Consider the following 21,981-nt stretch of genomic DNA (forward strand, 5'->3'; position numbering starts at 1 on the left):
GGCTGTCCCGCCCCCCTTTAATTTCGAACTAAGCAGTTTGTTTCAAGAAAATCTTAGCAGCCCTTCTTTTAAGTAAGGAATGTTTAAATAAGAGAGGTATATTTTACTACATATTTTACCAAGTGTGGATCCTCCCAGAAAAGAAAATTCTCAGAAGATATTTCAGACCAGCTCTAGTCCGATTGAAGGTAATTTTCAAAGTCCGGTGAGCACATTAGATGCACAGGTACAGAGTTACAGGAGCAAACATTCTGAAAGAGATGGCATTTGGGCTCAGCTGTCAGATGTGCCAGCAATAAAAAGCAGCTAAGATCTACATGTCAGAAATGCTGCAAACAGGAAATTGCCTCGTTAGGCAGTCAAAAAAAAAAAAGGGTTTTAAAATGACAGTGAGAGTTACCCACACACCCCAAGTTTTGACAGACAAATTGGACCGTTTTGAGCAGCTTTTGATTTAAACATCTAAGGCTAATAGCCCTGTTCCAAAACTATTTCCACAAGCATGGAAGTGCTGGGCATGGTTAACTGCTGAATCTGTGTGACATTACATATCTTTGTGCCACAAGCTGTGGCATCCTCTTAAACTGACTCCTTTGTTAGCTGTTTCATCTGGCATCAACCGGAAAGAGAAAGAGGAGGCTGAGCCCTCTCCATTAGCTTGACTGGGACCACTTTCACTAGACTCCTTTCTCCTAAAGAGACTTCATCAGTAGCCATTTTGCAGGGCAGAAACACCCAGAGTGTCTACATCAGCCAGACTTGGACCAAGAACCACTTGGCTCCCACTTGACTCCATTAGTGGTTATTCTACACAGCAGCAGCCAGATGACAAATAAAGAGACAGCCAGGTCCTCTCCATCATCTCCACTGCGATCACTCAATTTCTGTTCCCCCCAAAATAGTTTTCATTAGCTTCATTGGTTCAATAGATAATTGGCCCTCTCTGCACTCCTTCCTGAGCAACTCCATTAGTGACTGCAATCTTTTAACCTGTTTAACTGGTAGATCTATCGACCAATATTTCACAGCACATGCCCAATTATGTCTACTTGCATACAACTCCCATATCCTGCTGATCAAAATTGGGATGCTTGTTTTCCGCCCCAATCTCTTGCGGGAGTCAAGTGAGTCGCACCAGTTCACCGGACCCCAAAAAATTCCGGACATTCCAGGATGCAATCGGAAGCTGGGATGGCTTCTGTAATTTGTTGTGTCCTAGCACACCCACTGGGGCAATTGAAATTTAGTGTGACATGGAGGTATATCATAGCAAAAGCCACAGATCCATAAGGCAAGAGATATAACAGTGTATGAGGAATGTCAGAAATGGGGACAGAAGTGATAGCATTATAACCAGTAACACTAACACAACAAATCCTGTGTCTGAGAGGTGCAATGGGTCCTGCTTTCACAAGGTGGTCTTAATTCATTTCTCCCCATCCTTTAGGTTTCAGCAATATATTTCCACAAGCAGTGGAAACAGTGTGTTTTGGGCTGTGTTTGTGGGGTTCCTTGAAAACTTATCAAAGGTTCTTTGATAAGAAGACATGGTTTTCCCTGTGGTTCCAGTAAAGCAAACAATCTTCCATGAAAGATTGTTCATCATTACTGATTTACCTTTTCAGAGGAGTGCTAGATCAGGCTTCCTCAACTTTGGCACTCCAGATGTTTTGAGACTACAATTCCTATCATCCCTGACCACTGGTCCTGCTAGCTAGGGATCATGGGAGTTGTAGGTCAAAAACATCTGGAGGGCCGAGGTTGAGGAAGCCTGTGCTAGACACTTTCTACAGTGCACTTGCTATTAAGGTGGGATGATGATGTTGCCCCGGGAAAGGTTGGTGGCATAGCCTTAGGCAATGGAGAGCAAGACAGAATCATGGAATCCTTGAATTGGAAGGGACCACAAGGGTCATCTGCAATGCTGGAATATTTTGTGCAATGTGGGGCTCAAATTCACGGCCCTGTGATTAAAAGTCTCGTGTTCTACTGACTGAGCTATCCCAGGATGTGAGTGGTTCCTTATCAGACAATTCAATGTGGGGGGAAATGAAAATCACTGTTGAGAGCTTTCCCCACTAGCAAATCCAGTTTTTAGATTTCAGTTCACATGTTGTGGCAAGTTGCAGCATGCTAGGTCTTACAATGCAATCCACACAAGCAACTTGCACCAGATCAGTTATATTGACTATATATAGTTTTGCAGTCCTATTTAGCTCCATGTATTATTCTGCCTCTATTGCCAAAGAGGGAAGGCAGTAGCTCTCTCCAAGAACTAGCAGTGCCTATTTCATTTAATCATTTTCCCCTGTGGCTTTTGTCACAGGCACATTCAAAATGAAGGTGGCTTTGGTCAATTTAATTACTGTCCCCTGTGGCTAGCATGGAACTCATGAACAGAAAAGGTGCCCTGTTAGATGTTTCTAATGTGAAAATATGTAGCCATTATTCTAAGAGGCATTGTTTTCTATGTGCCTTCTGATTTTATTATGGAGCATTAAAAAGAGAGTTGCATGTTCAAAGGTTGGGCAGAAGACACTAATGCACACAACCTCATACCCAGAAAGAGATACACAATACTAGAAGGTTTTTTGTTTGTTTGTATTCCTGGCTTGTGGGTAAGTTCCCCAGAGATAACGAACTGTCCACTGTTGGAAGCAGGATACTAGGGTAGATGAGAGATGAGGTTGTGCCTCCTTATGTCCTTGCAGGAACCCCCATAAGCAGGAATCCAGTTGGGGTGGGGGGTGGACAGACCTCTCCTCTCAGAGATAAAGCAGAAACCAACAGTGGTGTGTGGAGGGTGGCTTGAAGAGGATTCAGAACAGGGGCGTACCCAGGATCAAAACTAGGGGGGGCAAGGGGGGCCAAGGCATGGGAGGGAAGGGAGGAAGCGCACATGGCGGGGCGGGGGAGGAGCCGGAGCGCGGTGGCTGCCGGGCGAGTGGGCCGGCGGCGGCAGCAGCAGGATCAGCGGCAGCGGGGGAGTCTCCAGAGGCAGGCGGAGGAGCACAGCCCAGTGGAGCGCATGTTCAGCGTTCCTGCCCGCTGCGCCGCACCGTGCCCTCCAGCTTCCCGTCGCACTCTCTGGTTCCCCGCTGCGCTTGGCTTTGCCAGAGGGTGCGACAGGGAGCTGGAGGGAGGGCGCGGTGCGGTGGGCGGGAACGCCGAACTCGTGCTCTGCCTCCGCCTCTGCCCGCCGGCAGCACCGCTCTCATGCACCGGCCCTGCTTCTAGAGGGGGCAGCTGCCCCCCTGCCCCACTCTGGGTACGCCCATGATTCAGAAAGAGGAAATCTGAGAGAAGCAGTAAAATGGAGAGTAGGATTTTCAGAATGTGTTCTATCATGCTTGCAGAGTGAGCAATTTAGGGAAATAGAGAAAAGACACTGGTGCTCTCTAAGGAAACATCCAAGGAGAGGGGCGAGGAGAAAGATTTGGAGGAAGGAGCAGTTAGAGCAAATAATAACTGAACAACAAATAGAGACTTTGCAGTCAAGATCTGAAACATAAAAGTCCTAGTGGCAAGCATAAAAGAAAAGAATGGCAGAACATAAAGCAAGTAGGGATAGGAAGCAGGATAAAAGACAAGCTCAGGAGAGGAGTCCAATGATGAGAAGAGTTCCTGAGATCTTGTAGCAACAAACCCACCCAATATACTCTGAAGTAAGAGGTATTGGTGCTCTGAAGATGGTGGAGTGGGGAGGAGGGAGATAAGCATAGAGTGAAGACAGCAGTAAACATTTGGGGTTGTAGCAATGTCAGTCATATTCAGAGAAGACTTTGAGTTCTGGGAGAAAGGCAGTATTATAAGAGGACAACTATCTGACTATTAGAAGACATCTGAAGGCAGCCCTGTATAGGGAGGATTCGAATGTTGGAAGCTGCCCAGAGTGGCTGGGGCCACCCAATCAGATGGGCAAAATAATAATGCAATACCTGTACAGTCATACCTCAACAACCGAACGCTTCGACTTCCGAAGGTTTTGACTTCCGAAGTCGACAACCCCCAGAAGTCTTTTCTCCCTGCGCGCCCGATGCACGCATTCTGCGCCTGCACAGAGCGGCGCACACGGTTGGTGTAATCGCGCTTCGCGCATGCGCCAAAGCAGCACTTTGGGAACTGAAAACCTCGACTTATGAGGACGCGACGGAATGGATCATCTTCATAAGTTGAGGTACCACTGTAGTAGTAGTAGTAGTAGTAGTAGTAGTAGTAATAAACCTAGTGAAATTAATGGACATGGTTAATTTAGGACTGAGTATAACTCAGTTGTGTACGTAACCAAAATGAACATCTGAAAAGCCAGCTCTGATATTGGAGGAAATCCAGTGATAGTGTTATTCTCCATAAATTTATTTAATCCCCTTTAAAAAAAAATGTTCAAGTTGGTGCAACCTGTGCCAGGGAATTCCATTATATTCTTATCCTTCAGTATTTCATGCAAATCAGGTACAAGGGGAGAAAATCTTTTCCCCTCTTTCCTGTAGATAGTAAAACACTGACACCCACAGTCCCTCCCTCCACTTCCCCACCCCAGGTGGTTGGAATCTTTTAGAAATGTAAATGATAATTAATCTAAAACAAGGAGGTGATTGCAACATAACGCAGTAATTGAACAATTAGCAACAGGGATACGACTGATGAACTGCTTAAGAACAATTTGTGTTTGCCATCCCTCTCAGTTCCACCTCCATTTAACCAGTTGGAATGCACATCACATTGCAGGGAAGAATGAGCTACTTTTTTCTCCCCATGACGGAGTCTAAGCTGAAGAGGAGCCACACTCCAAATGTGCTAAGAAAGCATTTTGCTACCTCTCAAGACATGGTTCAATAATATTTGGGATCGAGCTATTTCAGAGCAACTAACTGGACTTAGAAGAGTTGCAAATGGGCATGTAAAAGAAAATACCTTTGATGAAACTTAGTCTCTCTTTTTTCCTACGTAAGGGGAAAAGAAAGCAAAGCTCTTCCAAAAGTCCTATTTGGACTGCCAATGTTCTTTCTTGAGGGACCCATTTTCATGTCTACTAAGGAACACCTGGGCTACCTGTGAGAGCTGGGCAACATCCTATCCTGCCCCTGCACCCTTGCAATTTCCTCCTATTTTAGCTCAACCAGCTAATTCAAAATTTGTGTAGCTGACTCTGCTAATTCTGAAATACTCCAATATGCATATTCTTTATTTTTTATTTTATTTTATTTTTAAAAAAAATCAAATTCAGGAAGGTAGATCAGCACAGACTAAACATGAAGGGGATCAGAGAAGTTTGGAAACATCATTTGACATGTTCTACACAAGACAGGAGACAGAGGCAGGGAGGGTAACTGTGAGGGACAGGGGATATCGCGAAGTCCCTCCCCTCCTGAGTTCAAGCCCAGCACTGACCACAGGGGAAAGCAGAGGGAGCTCTGATTCCAGCGGGGAAGCAGGAAGTCGGGTCCGAGGCTCAGGCAAGGTAGCGGAGCCAGGGTCCCAGGTGGGACAGGAAGGGGCAAGTAAAGGGGGGAGACCCATCCCTCCAACGCCAGAATTACGCAGAAAGAGGAGGGGCAAGAGGATGGGTCTTCCGAGGCTTTTGTGCTGGGGAAAGACGCGCCAAAAGTCATTCGGAGGTTCTGATACCGACTGAACACATCACTCTGTGTAAATAGCAATGACTTTAGCACTGTAAATACGCAGCACCAATAAAAGAATAAAATGCAGAGCTGCGTAGCGTCGTTACTCTGAAGTAGCCTACTCCGGCCACTGTGACAGCAACCTCCGAATCCTTTTTGGGCTACTTTGGAGTTGCCGGGATGAGCGTGCCAGAGGCGGAGAAATGGCGGCAGCTCGCTGAACAAGCGCAAGAGGAGCTGCAGAAGCTGCATCTGCAGGCACAGGGAGAATTAAAGGCAGCAAAAGAAGAGACTAAGAAGGTCCAGGAAGAACGGCTACAACTTGTGGAACAGGTGAGAGCACTTCAGGAAAGAGAGCAGCAATTAAGGGCGGTGGCGGTAGACCTCCAAAGCAAGCTAGATGCAGAGAAATACAAGGCGGGAGGGGCTCCCCAAGTCCAAGTGCTGCCAGGAAGGAGAGCAGGGACCCTTGTAAGCAAGTTCAATGGAGACCCGAGGGAATATCATGGCTTTGAGACTGAGATCGTGTATGCTCTTGAGCTGCACCAGAATGAGTTCCCCGATGATGAGCACAGAGTAGCGTTTATTGTGGAACATCTGACCGGAGCAGCCAGGGAGTGGCTAAGACCATTAATCGCAACCAAGAATCCTTGCATGAAAAATGTCCAACAATTTCTAGAAGGTTTGAGGACGATGTATTCGTCCGATAGTCATTTGGACCAGACTAAGGAGGAACTGCATAAGTTACGCCAAGGAAATATGACAGTTCGCGCATATTGGGCGAAATTCACCATGCTGGTGCACAGACTGGGGTGGGTTTTGGAGTCGCCTCCTATGCAAGCTGCGTTTTACTTGGGTTTGCACGAGGAGGTGAAGGATGAACTCTCGAGAGGTCCAAAGCCCAGTACTATGGATCAGCTGAGCAAAGCGGCTCTGGCGGTGGGGGTGAGACAGGAATCCCGGTGGAACGACAAGCAAGCGACGCGCGCAAAGCGGGCTTGGTTCCCACGGTCGCAAGAGAAGCCACTCCCTCAACAACCCTTTCAAGCCACGCCTGGAGCCAGCCAGGACCAGGAGCCCATGCAGATTGATAGCGCGCGCGCGCGGGCTTTTCAAACCCCAGCGGCGCCAAGACGCAAGGAGGGAAGGGGCGGGAATTGCTTTCTCTGCAACTCACCCCAGCATCTCGTCAGAGACTGCCCACATCGCAGGGAGTGGCAAGGAAAGGCGGGAACGGTGGTGCCCTCCCCCACTGACGCAGCACCACAGCAGGGAAACGGGAAAGCCTGGCTGCAGGAGACAAGGGGCAGCAGCCAGGCACAGTCTGCAGACAACAGCCCCAGCCCGCCCTCCCGCACAGAGAGGAGCAGAGCCAGCCCACCCCTCCCAGAGCAGGAGTGGTTTTAGAAGTGACGCTAACGCTCCCAAATGGCTATCCCCTGACGGTCCTCGCCCTAATTGACAGTGGGGCGTCCGCCAACTTCTTCTCAAGAAGCTTTGCAGAAGAGCACCAAATCCAGCTTTTGCAGTTAGATTTTCCTCTGCACGTGGCAACCATTGACGGCAGGGAGCTGCTGGGAGGGGCCATCACACATCAAACCCCCCCCATGAGAATGACGGTGGGAAGGCACTCAGAGACACTGGCGTTCAACGTCACCACCATCTCAGACCCCCCCATCGTCTTGGGCATGAGCTGGCTGGCGCGCCACGACCCCTCCATCAGTTGGCACCAGAGGTGCATCACGTTTGGGTCGGACTTTTGTCTGGAACATTGCATGCAGCACCAACCAGGGGAGGGGCCTCCGATAGCCACGGTGGCCACCATGCATATCAAAGGGGGTGAGGCGATACCCAAGCAGTACTGGGACCTGCAGGAGGTCTTCAGCGAAGCGGAGTCCGACCACCTACCCCCGCACAGGCCTTTTGACTGCCAGATCAACCTGGTGCCAGGGGCGACGATACCCCCAGCCAAGCTGTACGCCATGTCAGACCAGGAGTTGGAGGATCTGCGCGCGTTCATCGACAAGAACCTCAAGCGGGGGTTCATAAGGGAAAGCAAGGCAGCAGGGGGCAGCCCGGTCTTCTGGGTGGACAAGAAAGACACGCAACAGCGCCGTCTTGTGGTGGATTTCAGACGACTGAATTCAGTGACAGAGCCAGTGGCTTTCCCCATGCCCAGAGTGGATGATCTCCTGACAGCGGCACGCAGGGGCAAGATTTTCACCAAGCTGGACCTAAGGGGGGCGTACAACTTGATCAGGATCCGGGAAGGAGATGAATGGAAAACCACGATGTTCACGCCTCTGGGCTCTTTTGAATATCTGGTGATGCCCTTCGGTTTGCAAGGGGGCTCAGCATGCTTCCAGGCCTTCATGCACCACGTCCTGGGGTCCCTCCTCTTCAGGAAATGCTTGGTCTTCCTAGATGACATCCTTATCTACTCGAATGACCCAGTGCAGCATGTGAAAGATGTCAGAGAGGTGTTGCAGCGCCTGAAGGAGAACCACCTGTATGTGAAGCTGGAGAAGTGCAAGTTTCACACCAAAGAGGTGGACTTCCTGGGCTACAAGCTGTCAGACAAGGGGCTGGCGATGGACAAGGACAAGGTGCAGGCCATCCTGGACTGGCACAGCCCCAGGACGCGCAAAGATGCCCAACGCCTACTAGGCTTCGCTAACTTCTACAGGAAGTTCATCAAGAACTTCTCTCGCGTTACGGCTCCCATCACGGACTGCCTGAGAGGCAAGCAGAAGTTCAGGTGGACACCAGAGGCGCAAGCAGCGTTCGAAAGCCTCAAGAGAGTGTTCGCCTCAGACCAGAACCTGTTCCATGTGGTGCAGGACGCGCCCCTACGCATTGAGACAGATGCTTCTGAAAAAGCTGTGGGCGCCATTTTGTTGCAACTGGACGCCAACAGGGAGTGGAGACCCTGTGCCTTCTTCTCCAGGAAGCTGACACAGCCTGAACGCAACTACACAGTGTTTGATAGGGAACTTCTTGCGATCTACGCTGCGTTCCAGCACTGGCGACACTTCCTGGTGGGCGCAAAGCACCCCATCCAGGTGTGCACAGACCACAAGAACCTGGAGTTCTGGAGAACGGCCAGGGTGCTCAACCAGCGGCAGATACGGTGGGCAGAGTTCTTCTCGAACTTCAACTTCTCCATCCACTACATCCCGGGAGAGCAGAATGTCAGGGCGGATGCCCTCTCCCGCAAGCCAGAGTACATGGAGGAGGAGGCGCCACCAGCACCCAGGCACATCTTCCCCCCGTCAGCATGGTCCTGCGGAGCAGCAGTGGTGAGCGAGGCAGAACTCACAGCACTGACGGCAGCGGATGAATTTGCCAACCGCATCTTCAGAGAACTGAGAGGGGGGAGGGAGCAGGCTAAAGACTTTGCAGAACGCAGGGGGCTGCTTTTCTACAAGGGTGCACTCTACCTGCCCACCACCCAGCTTAGACGTACGGTCCTCAAGCAGATGCACGACAACCCAACGGCGGGTCATTTTGGAAGGGACAAAACCGCCCACCTAGTCATGAGACACTTCTGGTGGCCAGGGGTGCGGGAAGATGTTCGAGACTATGTACGGGGCTGTGACACCTGCCAGCGGGCAAAGGTGGTCAGAGCAGCGCCACCAGGCTTGCTGGAGCCCTTAGCCACCCCACACAGGCCGTGGGAAGTGGTGTCCATGGACTTCATCACAGATCTGCCTTCTTCCAGGGGCAAGACCGCAGTGTTGGTGGTGGTGGACCTCATGTCCAAAATGTGCCACTTTATACCGTGTGCCAGGGCGGTCTCGGCAGAAGAGACAGCCAAACTGTTTGTGGACCACGTGTTCAGACTGCATGGATTACCTTTAAGGGTTATTTCGGATAGAGGCCGCCAATTTGTTTCCAGGTTCTGGAGGCGGCTCATGAACCTCCTGCAGGTGGAGGTCAGCTTGTCGACAGCTAGACACCCGCAGACCAACGGACAGGCGGAGAGAGTCAACGCCATTCTGCAGCAGTACCTGAGATGCTACGTCAGCCAGCGGCAAACAGACTGGGTGGATAGACTGCCACTGGCAGAATTTGCCTACAACAATGCGGTGCACGTCTCCACAGGGGTGTCGCCCTTTAAGGCCAATTACGGGCGCGACCTCAGATCTTTCCCAGAGAGGGAGGGGGAGGAGGAGGAGGAGGGCCCACAGGCTGAGGATTGGGCAGAGGAACTGGAGACGGTGCACCAGCAGCTCAGAGAACACTTGGAGAGGGCCAAGGAAGCGTACAAAAGGGGGGCAGATCGCCACAGGCGACAAGGGGAGGTCATCAGGGTGGGGGACAAGGTTTGGTTGTCCTCGGAGGGCCTTCCCACCAGAGGGAGGTGCAAAAAGCTGGCGCCCAGAAGGCTGGGCCCCTTCACAGTCACGCAACAGGTCAACCCGGTGGCATACAGGCTGGCACTGCCAGAGGACATGAGGGTGCATCCAGTGTTTCATAGATCGCTGCTGTCGCCGTACAGGGAAAGCAGCAGGCTCCGAGACAGCGAACACACCCCCGAGGGAGGGGGGGAGAGGGGAGGCAGGGAGCAACTCAATGAAGCCACGGCCATCCTTGATTCACGGAGGGGGGTGGGGGGCCTGGAGTACCTCATGGCATGGGAGGACGCTCCGCCCTCACAGAATGAATGGGTCCCCGCCACTCAGATACAGGAGGAATTCTTGGTGGAAGAATTTCACGCCCTCTTTCCCCACAGACCCAAGCCCTGGCACATGGAAAGGGAGGGGGAGGAGGAGGAGGCACGGGAGAGCAGCTCACCATGGCGCTGGGAGGCGGAGTTTGAGGAATCGGAAGACGAGGTATGGGTGTCACCAAGATCCACCCAGTCAGAGGCAGAAGCAGATTGGCAGCACATTTTTACCCCCACCAGCTCAGACGCCACGGACTTTTTGGGATTCCAGTCCTCCCAGGCGGAAGGGGGGGCCTCGCAGGACTGTGCGGAGGTGTTCACACCAACGGGCTCGGAAAGCACTGAGTTCCTAGGTTTCCAGTCGTCACCGACACCTGGGGGGGACCTGGGGAGGGGAGAAGGGGAGCTTGGAAGGGGGGTGGATGTGAGGGACAGGGGATATCGCGAAGTCCCTCCCCTCCTGAGTTCAAGCCCAGCACTGACCACAGGGGAAAGCAGAGGGAGCTCTGATTCCAGCGGGGAAGCAGGAAGTCGGGTCCGAGGCTCAGGCAAGGTAGCGGAGCCAGGGTCCCAGGTGGGACAGGAAGGGGCAAGTAAAGGGGGGAGACCCATCCCTCCAACGCCAGAATTACGCAGAAAGAGGAGGGGCAAGAGGATGGGTCTTCCGAGGCTTTTGTGCTGGGGAAAGACGCGCCAAAAGTCATTCGGAGGTTCTGATACCGACTGAACACATCACTCTGTGTAAATAGCAATGACTTTAGCACTGTAAATACGCAGCACCAATAAAAGAATAAAATGCAGAGCTGCGTAGCGTCGTTACTCTGAAGTAGCCTACTCCGGCCACTGTGACAGTAACTATGTCAGATCACTAAGATAGAATTTATCTTCTGAATAGATTGCACATACACACACCTTCTTGCATTTTCAGTACCTATTGGACATTACTGCAGTGGAAGAGTAGGGCAGATGAACTATTCACATTCTTGGTCAATGACAGTTTTACAGGTGTTCTCCTATAAGCTTATTCCATTTTATTTCTGCATCTCTCTCTCTCTCTCTCTCTCTCTCTCTCTCTCTCTCTCTCTCTCTCTCTGTGTGTGTGTGTGTGTGTGTGTGTGTGTGTATTTGCATGGGAACAAACTCTATGACATTTATTTATTTAGGAAATCTATACTGCCTTTTCCCACAGGTCATGATGTTAAAGAGATGAAAAGTTTGTGTGGAAGCAGCTAGTCCTTAAGATACCCAAATCTTAGGGCCTTTCTATATTAAATACACATTAAGTGACCTGTGAAAATTACAAGATGAATTCTGGACAAATGCAAAAAGATTCTCTCTTTTTTTGCATTTGGTATTCAATTAAGCTATTTACACACCATTTAATTACTAAAGTTTCTAAGCAGCGTACATGAAAATCATGGGAATGATGTAATGGATAAAATTCATTAAAATTAATCAAAAAATGCAGAATTTAAATTTTTAAATGCCTGCCAGGTTAAAAAGGTCTTTGTCTAGTTCAACAGCAACCAGGCATGCCCTGGCCCCCTCCCCCACCTCTCTCACCACCAGCAAAAAGCAATAAATGAATAGAAATGGAACCTATTCACGTGATGCTGGCATAAAAACCTTAAACATACACTATGTAGAAGAACGAATGATTTCTACCCCGCTTTTCACTCTGCTCTCTCTCACCACATCTTTTCTCCCCCAACTTTATACTGTCTATAACATCAGTTTCTCACATCGTTTATGAATGATCTGTGGAAGGAACTCCATGAACTGAAAGCGGAGATGCTCTTCTGTACCTTTGTAACTCAAGAAAATCTATAATAAAAATATTTATCCTGCTAGAACCCATCATTCTGGCAATAGAACATTTGTGATGTTCTAAGATAGCTTGTAAACCATGTAGAGGTTGTTGTTTTTAAGCATCACATAAGTGGGAGGGGTGTGTGGCCACTGATACGATTTAGATCAGATGAAGTTTCTGATATGTCTTCAAAGGCAGCCCCATATACAGTAGAGTGATCTGAAGGCTGAAAGGGCATGGATGGTGGTAGCCAAGGTACCTCTGTCCACGAAGGGTCACACCAGCCTAAGCTGCTGAATGGTGTTTCACACTACATTCATCACCTGGACATCCAGAGTAAGGGCCTGAATTTAAACCTGACTCTTAAGGAGTCAGGTGCTGGAGGAGACTCTTGAGAGTCCCATGGACTGCAAGAAGATCAAACCTATCCATTCTTAAGAAAATCAGTCCTGAGTGCTCCCTGGAAGGACAGATCGTGAAGCTGAGGCTCCAATACTTTGGCCACCTCATGAGAAGAGAAGAATCCTTGGAAAAGACCCTGATGTTGGGAGAGATGGAGGGCACAAGGAGAAGGGGATGACAGAGGACAAGATGGTTGGACAGTGTTCTCGAAGCTACGAACATGAGTTTGACCAAACTGCGGGAGGCAGTGTAAGACAGGAGTGCCTGGCATGCTATGGTCCATGGGGTCACAAAGAGTCGGACACGACTAAACGACTAAACAACAACAACAACAACTTAAGGAGTAGAGTAACCCCATCCAGATTGGGACACCTACGAGCCATACATGCATTCATCTGAATTGACTTTGGGTTTCTTAGACCTCATGCAGTTTGGTAGTGCTCCAGACACCAAATGAGAACTTCTGCTGCTTCACTCAACTCCAATGAGAAGTCTGTTTGGTCTTTTTTTTCAGGTGGGCGGCTTTGTGGGCGGGCCCTGCAAATTGGCCAATGGCAGCAGGAATTTAGAAGGGATTCCCCTGGGCGCAGGGCCAACTGACCAATGGTGGTGTTTGGTCCTGGGCCCAGGGCAAGGATAAATGCCTGGGCTGCTGGCTTTCTCAGCTTCTCAGGGAACAGGGTGGCCATGGGCCTCACGCAAGGAGAAACGGAGTTGGGAAGATGGACATATCGCAGGGAAAGATCCTCGTGTGGAGATGCCGTCATAGGCAAGCCTTCAGCTCCTGAATCTTCAGATCAGCAGTCTATTATTTTCTGCCTCACAAGGAAAAATGAAATGCAGCAAAGAAAGATGACGGCTCTGGCAATGTGAGAAGGGAAACAACTCACCTGTTATTTTTTTAACCTGAAAGAAGGAAGTAAATAAAAGCCAATCTATTTAACACAAGGATAGGAAATCCGAGGACTTTCAGATGTTATCAGACTCAGCAACAGCCAATGGGGAGGTGGGATCCAGCAGCCTCTGGAGGGTCACAGGTTCCCCACCCCTGAAATAACCTGTGGAGTTATTTACAAGGTTGAGTTAACTAGTTGTTACAGGAGGCTATTTGATTACATCTGCTGCATTTTACAGGGAGTTCTGCCCACTTTTAGCAGCAGCAGGCTTTTAAAAGAATACTGCTCCTACTCTTCAGTAGGGCTGAATTTTCCACATACTCCTTTTCTCAGGAGAAGTGGCTTTGTTTTGTTTTGAAACTGGTCAGTAGTTATTCCAGTCCAGGGGATTCACAACCAGTTTCTCTAGGAGTGGCCCCATCAACACCTCTTTCAAGGCAATGGGGACCCCCCCCCCCCTCATGCAATAATGTATTAATCACACTCTGCACCCCAGTCAGTCTTGTCTGTGTTGATGCTCAGATACCTTTTCTCTCTGAACAAAACTGCATGCAATACTTTTACCTCACTGTATTTCTAGTCAGGGCTCAGATTTTGTCTTTTGTGAATTGTATGAAAAGCTCAACAACACAATAAATCAATTACTTTGTTTTGCTTTTGAAGAGAGAAACAATATTTGGAAAGGTAATGTGAAGAACATGTTTTGCAAGTGCTTGACCTTTTCCTCCTATCTCACTGCCCAGGTGTCCAGACAAAGCGCAAATGGTGAAAAAGATTCAGTTTGCAATCGACCCAAAGCAAGTTGGACAAAACTTGGAGTGCGAAGGTAAATCCAAATACCTTTCTTGGGTATTTATTGTTATTCTCCCCCCCCCATGATGAATGATGTTCTTCAAAACTCAAGGTTTTCATAGTAAAATGGCTTTTATGGCTTTTGATAGATAGCCCAAATCAACTGAGTGAAGGGGCTAATGCATCTTCTAGGTCTTGATTTATGTTTTCTTCAGGTTTGTAGAGTCTCAAAGAGAACAGGGGCAGAAGCTTTCAGGAAAGGCAGCTCAGAGGATTTGGTTATTTCAAAGGTGGGGGAGGGATGCTAGTGTCAAACCCTTCACCTTTTAAAAGCAATATCTTCCTAAACCTTTTTTTATTAAAAAAAAGCAGCCTAGTGAAGTCATTTCACCAGCAGGTAAGTCAGTGTTCTCTGCTGGGACAAGACAACACAGAGATTGGCACGGTGCAAATGTAGCAGTTGAACTAGGGCCAGATTTAGGTTTGATGAAGCCCTAAGCTACTGAAGGTAATGGGGCCCCTTTATTTGTCCAGCTGTCCTTTGTCAACAACTAATTGTCACTGGTTTTTTTGTGTTGAATATATGCTATATGGTAATTTATGGACAGTCCAAGCAGAATGTAGGCACCCTATATATAGAAATGAGCAAACCAGTGATATTTTAGGGAGCAGGCTAGCAGGTGGGGCCCATTATTTACATCAAAGGAGCCTACACTCCTAGATTATTGTATTATAATATTCTGTTATAATAGAATGGTGACAGCAGTCATGAAATTAAAAGACACCTGCTTCTTGGGAGAAAATTTCTTGAGGAAATCAGCCCTGAGTGCTCACTGGAAGGACAGATCGTGAAGCTGAGGCTCTTCGTGACCCCATGGACCATAGCATGCCAGGCACTCCTGTCTTCCACTGCCTCCCCCCGTTTGGTCAAACTCATGTTCGTAGCTTTGAGAACACTGTCCAACCATCTCGTCCTCTGTCATCCCCTTCTCCTTGTGCCCTCAATATTTCCCAACATCAGGGTCTTTCCCAGGGAGTCTTCTCTTCTCATGAGGTGGCCAAAGTATTGGAGCCTCAGCTTCACGATCTGTCCTTCTAGTGAGCACTCAGGGCTGATTTCCTTCAGAATGGATAGGTTTGATCTTCTTGCAGTCCATGGGACTCTCAAGAGTCTCCTCCAGCACCATAATTCAAAAGCATCAATTCATCGGCGATCAGCCTTCTTTATGGTCCAGCTCTCACTTCCATACATCACTACTGGGAAAACCATAGCTTTAACTATACAGACCTTTGTCGGCAAGGTGATGTCTCTGCTTTTTAAGATGCTGTCTAGGTTTGTCATTGCTTTTCTCCCAAGAAGCAGGAGTCTTTTGATTTCGTGACTGCTGTCACCATCTGCAGTGATCAAGGAGCCAAAGAAAGTAAAATCTCTCACTGCCTCCATTTCTTCCCCTTCTATTTGCCAGGAGGTGATGGGACCAGTGGCCATGATCTTGGTTTTTTTGATGTTGAGCTTCAGACCATATTTTGCGCTCTCCTCTTTCACCCTCATTAAAAGGTTCTTTAATTCCTCCTCACTTTCTGCCATCAAGGTTGTGTCATCTGCATATCTGAGGTTGTTGATATTTCTTCCGGCAATCTTAATTCCGGTTTGGGATTCATCTAGTCCAGCCTTTCGCATGAATTCTGCATATAAGTTAAATAAGCAGGGAGACAATATACAACCTTGTCGTACTCCTTTCCCAATTTTGTACCAATCAGTTGTTCCATATCCAGTTCTAACTGTAGCTTCTTGTCCCACATAGAGATTTCTCAGGAGACAGATGAGGTGATCAGGCACTCCCATTTCTTTAAGAACTTGCCGTAGTTTGCTGCGGTCGACACAGTCAAAGACTTTTGCATAGTCATGGATCCCCCTCATGGATCAATGCCTTGTTGTGGCAAAGGGGCTTGAATAACTCAGAAAAGCTATGAGCTATGCCATGCAGGGTCACCCAAGATGGACAGGTCATAGTGGAGAGTTTTGACTAAACATGATCCACCTGGAGAAGGAACTGGCAAGCCACTCCAGTATCCCTTCCAAGAAAACTCCATGGACAAAAACTTTTGCTGTATGAAGGTTTTATTTTATTTGTTTTGTTTTGTCTTATATTTTGGAAATGTACATCCAATTTCTCTTTCCTTTAAATTTTTTTGGGGGGACCCCAAGGGAGTGGAGCCCTAAGCTATAGCTTGTTTAGCTTAAACGTAAATCCGGCACTGTGTGGAGCCCATGGGGGAGATAGATGCTGCTACCAAACAAAAACAAAAACAAAAAACACCTGGATTAGCTGGAATTCTTAAATGCCCCAGAATGCTGTATAAAATTTGCCTTTGCTCTGAATATTGAGTGTGGCACCTAAAAAAGAGAGATGCCGAAACTCACCATGAACACCTTCCTTGTCCTCTTAGAATGGCAATGGCTCACAGCTGAGAGGTGCCTGAACTGAGGTCTGCTAAATTTTGGCTGAAAAAAGCCCAGGGTTTAAGCCAAGAATGGGGAGCCTCAGGCCCTCCCAGACCTTCCTTTCTGGCCCTTGAGACTTTCTCCAGGCCAGAGGTCTTCCCGACCAATTCTGCTTTGCACCTTCTTGAGTTGGCAAATTCTAACTAGCCACGTATCAGACATAGGCACAATGGTTAATCTGCTGAGCAAAACAAGGTGGGAGAGTCAGATCAATGCTTTGAAACCACTTGCTTTGAAATCATTGATTCACAATGGAAACAAATACATTGATACTGAAGATCGGTGCTGTGAACTCAGAGCAATACAGTGGTACCTCTACTTACGAATAACTCTACTTACGAATGTTTCTACTTACGAATGGAGCTCCGTCCGCCATCTTGGATGCGGTTTAGATAGGATTTTTTCTACTTACGAATTTTTAGATAGGGTTGCTTCGACTTATGAATTTTTTCTCCCAATGCATTCCTATGGGATTCGACTTACAATTTTTTTCGACTTACAAATGTGCGTTCGGAACGCATTAAATTCATAAGTAGAGGTACCACTGTAGCTCAAAGACTTCCAAACTGAAAGCCACCACAATGAGTACTTCTATTCATACTACAACAAAAACTCCTGGACAATGCGCCTAATGTTTCTGTTCCTCTAAGGATCCTTCTCACACTTCCAGCGTCTGTGGCATATGCATTTCCTCAAAGCTCAGATTTATAAATAGTTACATACGCTGAACAATGTTGCAAAAGAGACTAGTTGGCTTGGCAACTGTATCAACTGAGCATGTCCAAGCAATCACCACTTGACCTGAAATAATTGGTGACAAAGTTTGCGAAACAAAAGGCGCACAGAGTGAGCTTTTGATGCACCTGAAAGTGAAACTTTCAAGAGACTTACATTTTAACATCACAATTCACAAGATTATTTTAAAATGAGTAAAGCATTTTGTTTTTCACTTGAGAAAGATAATAAAAGATTGTTATATTACTTATTCTTGCAATTTAAAATAGATTTAGCAGTTTCTAGTTTTGTGCTTTTCATTTTTTCTACAAGATAACTGTTTTTGAAAATGGAAGTTAGCATTGGGGGGGGGGGCTTGCACATAGTTAGCCTTTCCTGGGGTACAAAATAGTCTGGCACTAAGACTCCTTGTGGGCTGTAATTCAGGCACAAAATCTCTTGGGTGAGCCCATCATAGCTGCCAAGTTCTCCCTTTTTTTAAGGGAAATTCCCTTATGCCGAATAGGCTTCCTCGCGAGAAAAGGGAAAACTTGGCAGCTATGGAGCCCATCAGTATGTAATATCTAGAGCAGGCACCCCCAAACTCAGCCCTCCAGATGTTTTGGGACCGCAATTCCCATCACCCCTGACCACTGGTTCTGTAAGCTAGGGATGATGGGAGTTGAAGTCCCAAAACATCTGGAGGGCCGAGTTTGGGGATGCCTGATCTAGAGACGGGTAGGTAGCCGTGTTGGTCTGACGCAGTCAAAACAAAATAAAAAAATCCTTCCATTAGCACCTTAGAGACCAACTAAGTTTGTCATAGGTATGAGCTTTTGTGTGCATGCACACTTCTTCAGATACACTTCTTTAGGCATCTGAAGAAGTGTGCATGCACACAAAAGCTCATACCTATGACAAACTTAGTTGGTCTCTAAGGTGCTACTGGAAGGATTTTTTTTTGAGAGAGAGAGAGAGAGAGAGAGAGAGAGAGAGAGAGAGTCAGTTTGGTGGTAGTGATGTTGGTGATGGATAATAGAAAGTAATAGATTCTTAGCATAGCTAAGAATCAGCTCAACTCCAGCTTGGTCATGTGGTTAAAATGCAAAGAGGATGTTTCGAGTTTCTTAACTGCCTTGAGTGGATAAAGGGCGAGGAAGTGCAGTAGTCATGTGTCAGATTCTTACTTCAACGCTTGACAATGGAAGGGAGATGGAGAAGTAGGACTGCTACTTTCAGAGCCAAGTGTTTTGTCTAGTCCTGCTATATTCTTTGGCCATGTTTTGGATCACAAGCCTGTCCATCAGCTTAAGCCAACACTCCTGTGTCCATGAAAAGGACACCTGCCTGAAAGCAGAATATGACTGATAAGCATTCAATTCATCCATGAAGCAGGCCTGCTGAAATAAGCAGTTAAGACACAATGTTTTGCATTTTCACATACAAAAGCATGATTTTCCTCTGATTTGGTGTGAGATAGCCTTTGCACATGCCTGTCATCTGGACGAGACAGTAGTGATTTTGTGTGCCAGTTTGCAGATGAAAAAAACAACAACCACCCTCTGTCGTTAATTCCTCCCCAGTCTAAAAACCTATCTGTACTCACCTTTTATAAATATTCTCAATTGACTTTGAAAACTTACAATTTATGAGCACATGGATTTCAATCATTGCAACAGTCTCATTAATTAAATGCATCTCCAATATCTGCATGACTAGAAGTGAAGTTTTGTTTTGTTTTTGTTTTGAATAAAATAAAATAATGCAACCTAGCTAGAATAGGAATGTAGGGATATGAATCAACCAGTCAAGTTAATAATAAATGACTGCATGTTAGATATTGGAAGGCAACTGAAGAAGTTTTGCTTCTTCAAGGTCAGAGGAAGGTCGCTGTATGACAACCAGATTTCAAAGAAGCCTTGTTCGAAAACTTTAATTTTGTACCAGAAGCACACAAACACAGAATTCACAATGGATGCAGGTTTTCTGGGGATTTTACTGAGATTTTGTGGATGTAAAAGCTGAAAATGGCATCTATGTGCCTACCGTTCGCTTCACCCTTCTCTGTAAGCAGTACAAGTTACCCATATCACTCATATTTTCCTGAAATTTCTAAACCCTCCTTTCCATATCTTTGTCTGCTGCTGATTATGCATGCATTGGAAAGGTTTAGCGATGGATGAGTTGGTCAGTTTCAGTTGTATAGTGGTATAATTACTTTTGGAAGAGCTTTACTTTCTTTTCCCCTTATGTAGGAAAAAAGGGAGACCAAGTTTCATCAAAGGTATTCTCCTTTACAGCCCCATTTGCAACTCTTCTAAGTCCAGTTAGTTGGTCTGAAATAGCTCAATCCCAAATATTATTGAACTATGTCTTGAGAGGTAGCAACATGCTTTCTTAGCACATTTGGAGTGTGGTTCCTCTTCAGCTCAGACTCTGTCATGGGGAGAAAAAGGTAGCTCGTTCTTCCCTGAAATTTGCTGTGCATTCCAACTGGTTACTTATCTTCTTGGCTTGGGGGTCACATAACTCCATACCCTCCAACATTATCTCTGATGCAAATAGAGATGTCCTAAGGGGAAAAACAGGACATTCTGGGGTGAAATCAGAAACTGGGATGAATTCTGTAAATCCAGGACTGTCCTTGGAAAAATAGGGACACTTGGAAGGTCTAAAATAGGTGCAACAGAAAAAGAAAATAAGGCTGCAATGCAGTGCTTTACTTTGTGGTAGAACCACAACAGCATTTGCAGTCCTAATGTACACAGCAAGCAGGGTGGGGCATAGGAGACCGTGCAAAAATGACACACAGATATTGGGTCCAGATCAGTCCTGACACCAGGGGTGCCAACTTGAAGAAAATATTTTGGGGGCCCAGGAAAGCCCTGCCCCACATAACTGATCACATAGCACAGTGCACACACACACTATTTGAATGGAAATGCTCACCAAATATTTCATTGTGGGGCCTGAAGCCCCCATGGCCCCTAGGAGTTGGGTTCTATGCCTGACACTGTCATGTGATGGCAGTGAGACCTGTTCAGAATCAAATGAATCTTTGACCATCTCAGTTCCTACCTACCATCAGAAAACCCAATTTTGGGGTTTTCTGCTGGCTGGCTCTGGTGTGCATTCCATTCACATACACTCTTATCCATGTACGTGTCTGGCAAATGAAACAGGGAGTGCTGCAGCAATGAAGGAGGTGGCAGGAGGCCCATTTAGCCAGGAGAACTGGACAGAGAGAACCTCTTCCCAAGGGGTGTCAGCTTGAATAAAATATTGGTCATATAATGTGGTGCAAGCACACCATCTGAATGGCAATGCTCAGATATTTTGGGTGTGTGTGTGCAAAGGACCTCAGTCCCTAGGAGTTGGCTACCAATCCAACCCCTCCCCATCCCAGACCAAGGGGAGTTTGGATTGCTCAGCCAAAATAAAAAATATGTTCAGGTAAAACATGGTTAGCAGGGGGGAAGAAAGCATTTTAAAAGCAAATTCTCTCCACCCACTTCCTCTCCCCCTCCTTGGCCATGTACACAGTACATGGCCCAATGAGGGTACTGATCCTAATTTCAAATTGTTCAAAAAACAAATCAGTGGATGGGCAAGGGTGGAATAGTACAATCACAGAGAAATCAGCAAGCTGTTTTATGTTTATACAATGTAGGAGAAAGAGGTAATGTGCTAGCCTTGAAAGAGTACATGGAGGGAGATTGTAATCCTGCAGAGAGCCAGAGGCAGATCGAGAAGCGCTTTTGAGATTGTGGCTACATACAGAGAGAGACAAAAAAGATGTCAATATTATCTTTGAGCATGGACACCTGTCCTGCTAAGAAAGGCACAAAGACCAATTTCATTAGCTCAATCAGTGTAGCAAATTGAATAAAACAACTGTTGAAAAGTGACTGGCAGACGTTTAAAACCATGGGACATATAATCCAGGATTTTCTGGAATAAAGCTACCAGCAAAATCTCCAAATACTGCAGACAGTTTGCCCTTAGAATGATCAAAATATGTATTCCGTGAGATACTTACCATACTCAGGCTAATTGGGGAATTAAGGACAATACTCATTTCATTTGGGTAGCCTTTCTTGAAGCTAGGAGTCAGTTTCTGATTGTGTCAGTTTTGCATGTATTCATTCATAAATCTGCTTCATCTCACTTCTGCATTAATCCGCAAAATAATAATAATAATAATAATAATAATAATAATAATAATAATATATTATTTATACCCCGCCCATCTGGCCGGGTTTCCCCAGCCACTCTGGGCGGCTTCCAACAAAATATTAAAATACAGAAATCCATCAAACATTGAAAGCTTCCCTAAACAGGGCTGCCTTAAGATGCCTTCTAAAGGTCTGGTAATTGGCATTCTATTTGACCTCTGGTGAGAGGGCATTCCACAGGGCGGGTGCCACTACCGAGAAGGCCCTCTGCCTGGTTCCCTGTAGCTTGGCTTCTCGTAGTGAGAGAACCGCCAGAAGGCCCTCGGTGCTGGATCTCAGTGTCCGGGCAGAACGATGGTACATATTTTAAGTACATATTTTAAGTACATATTTACA

The sequence above is a fragment of the Zootoca vivipara genome, chromosome 15 (genome assembly GCF_965207765.1).
Source record: "Zootoca vivipara chromosome 15, rZooViv2.hap1.1, whole genome shotgun sequence".
In the NCBI taxonomy this organism is placed as follows: Eukaryota; Metazoa; Chordata; class Lepidosauria; order Squamata; family Lacertidae; genus Zootoca; species Zootoca vivipara.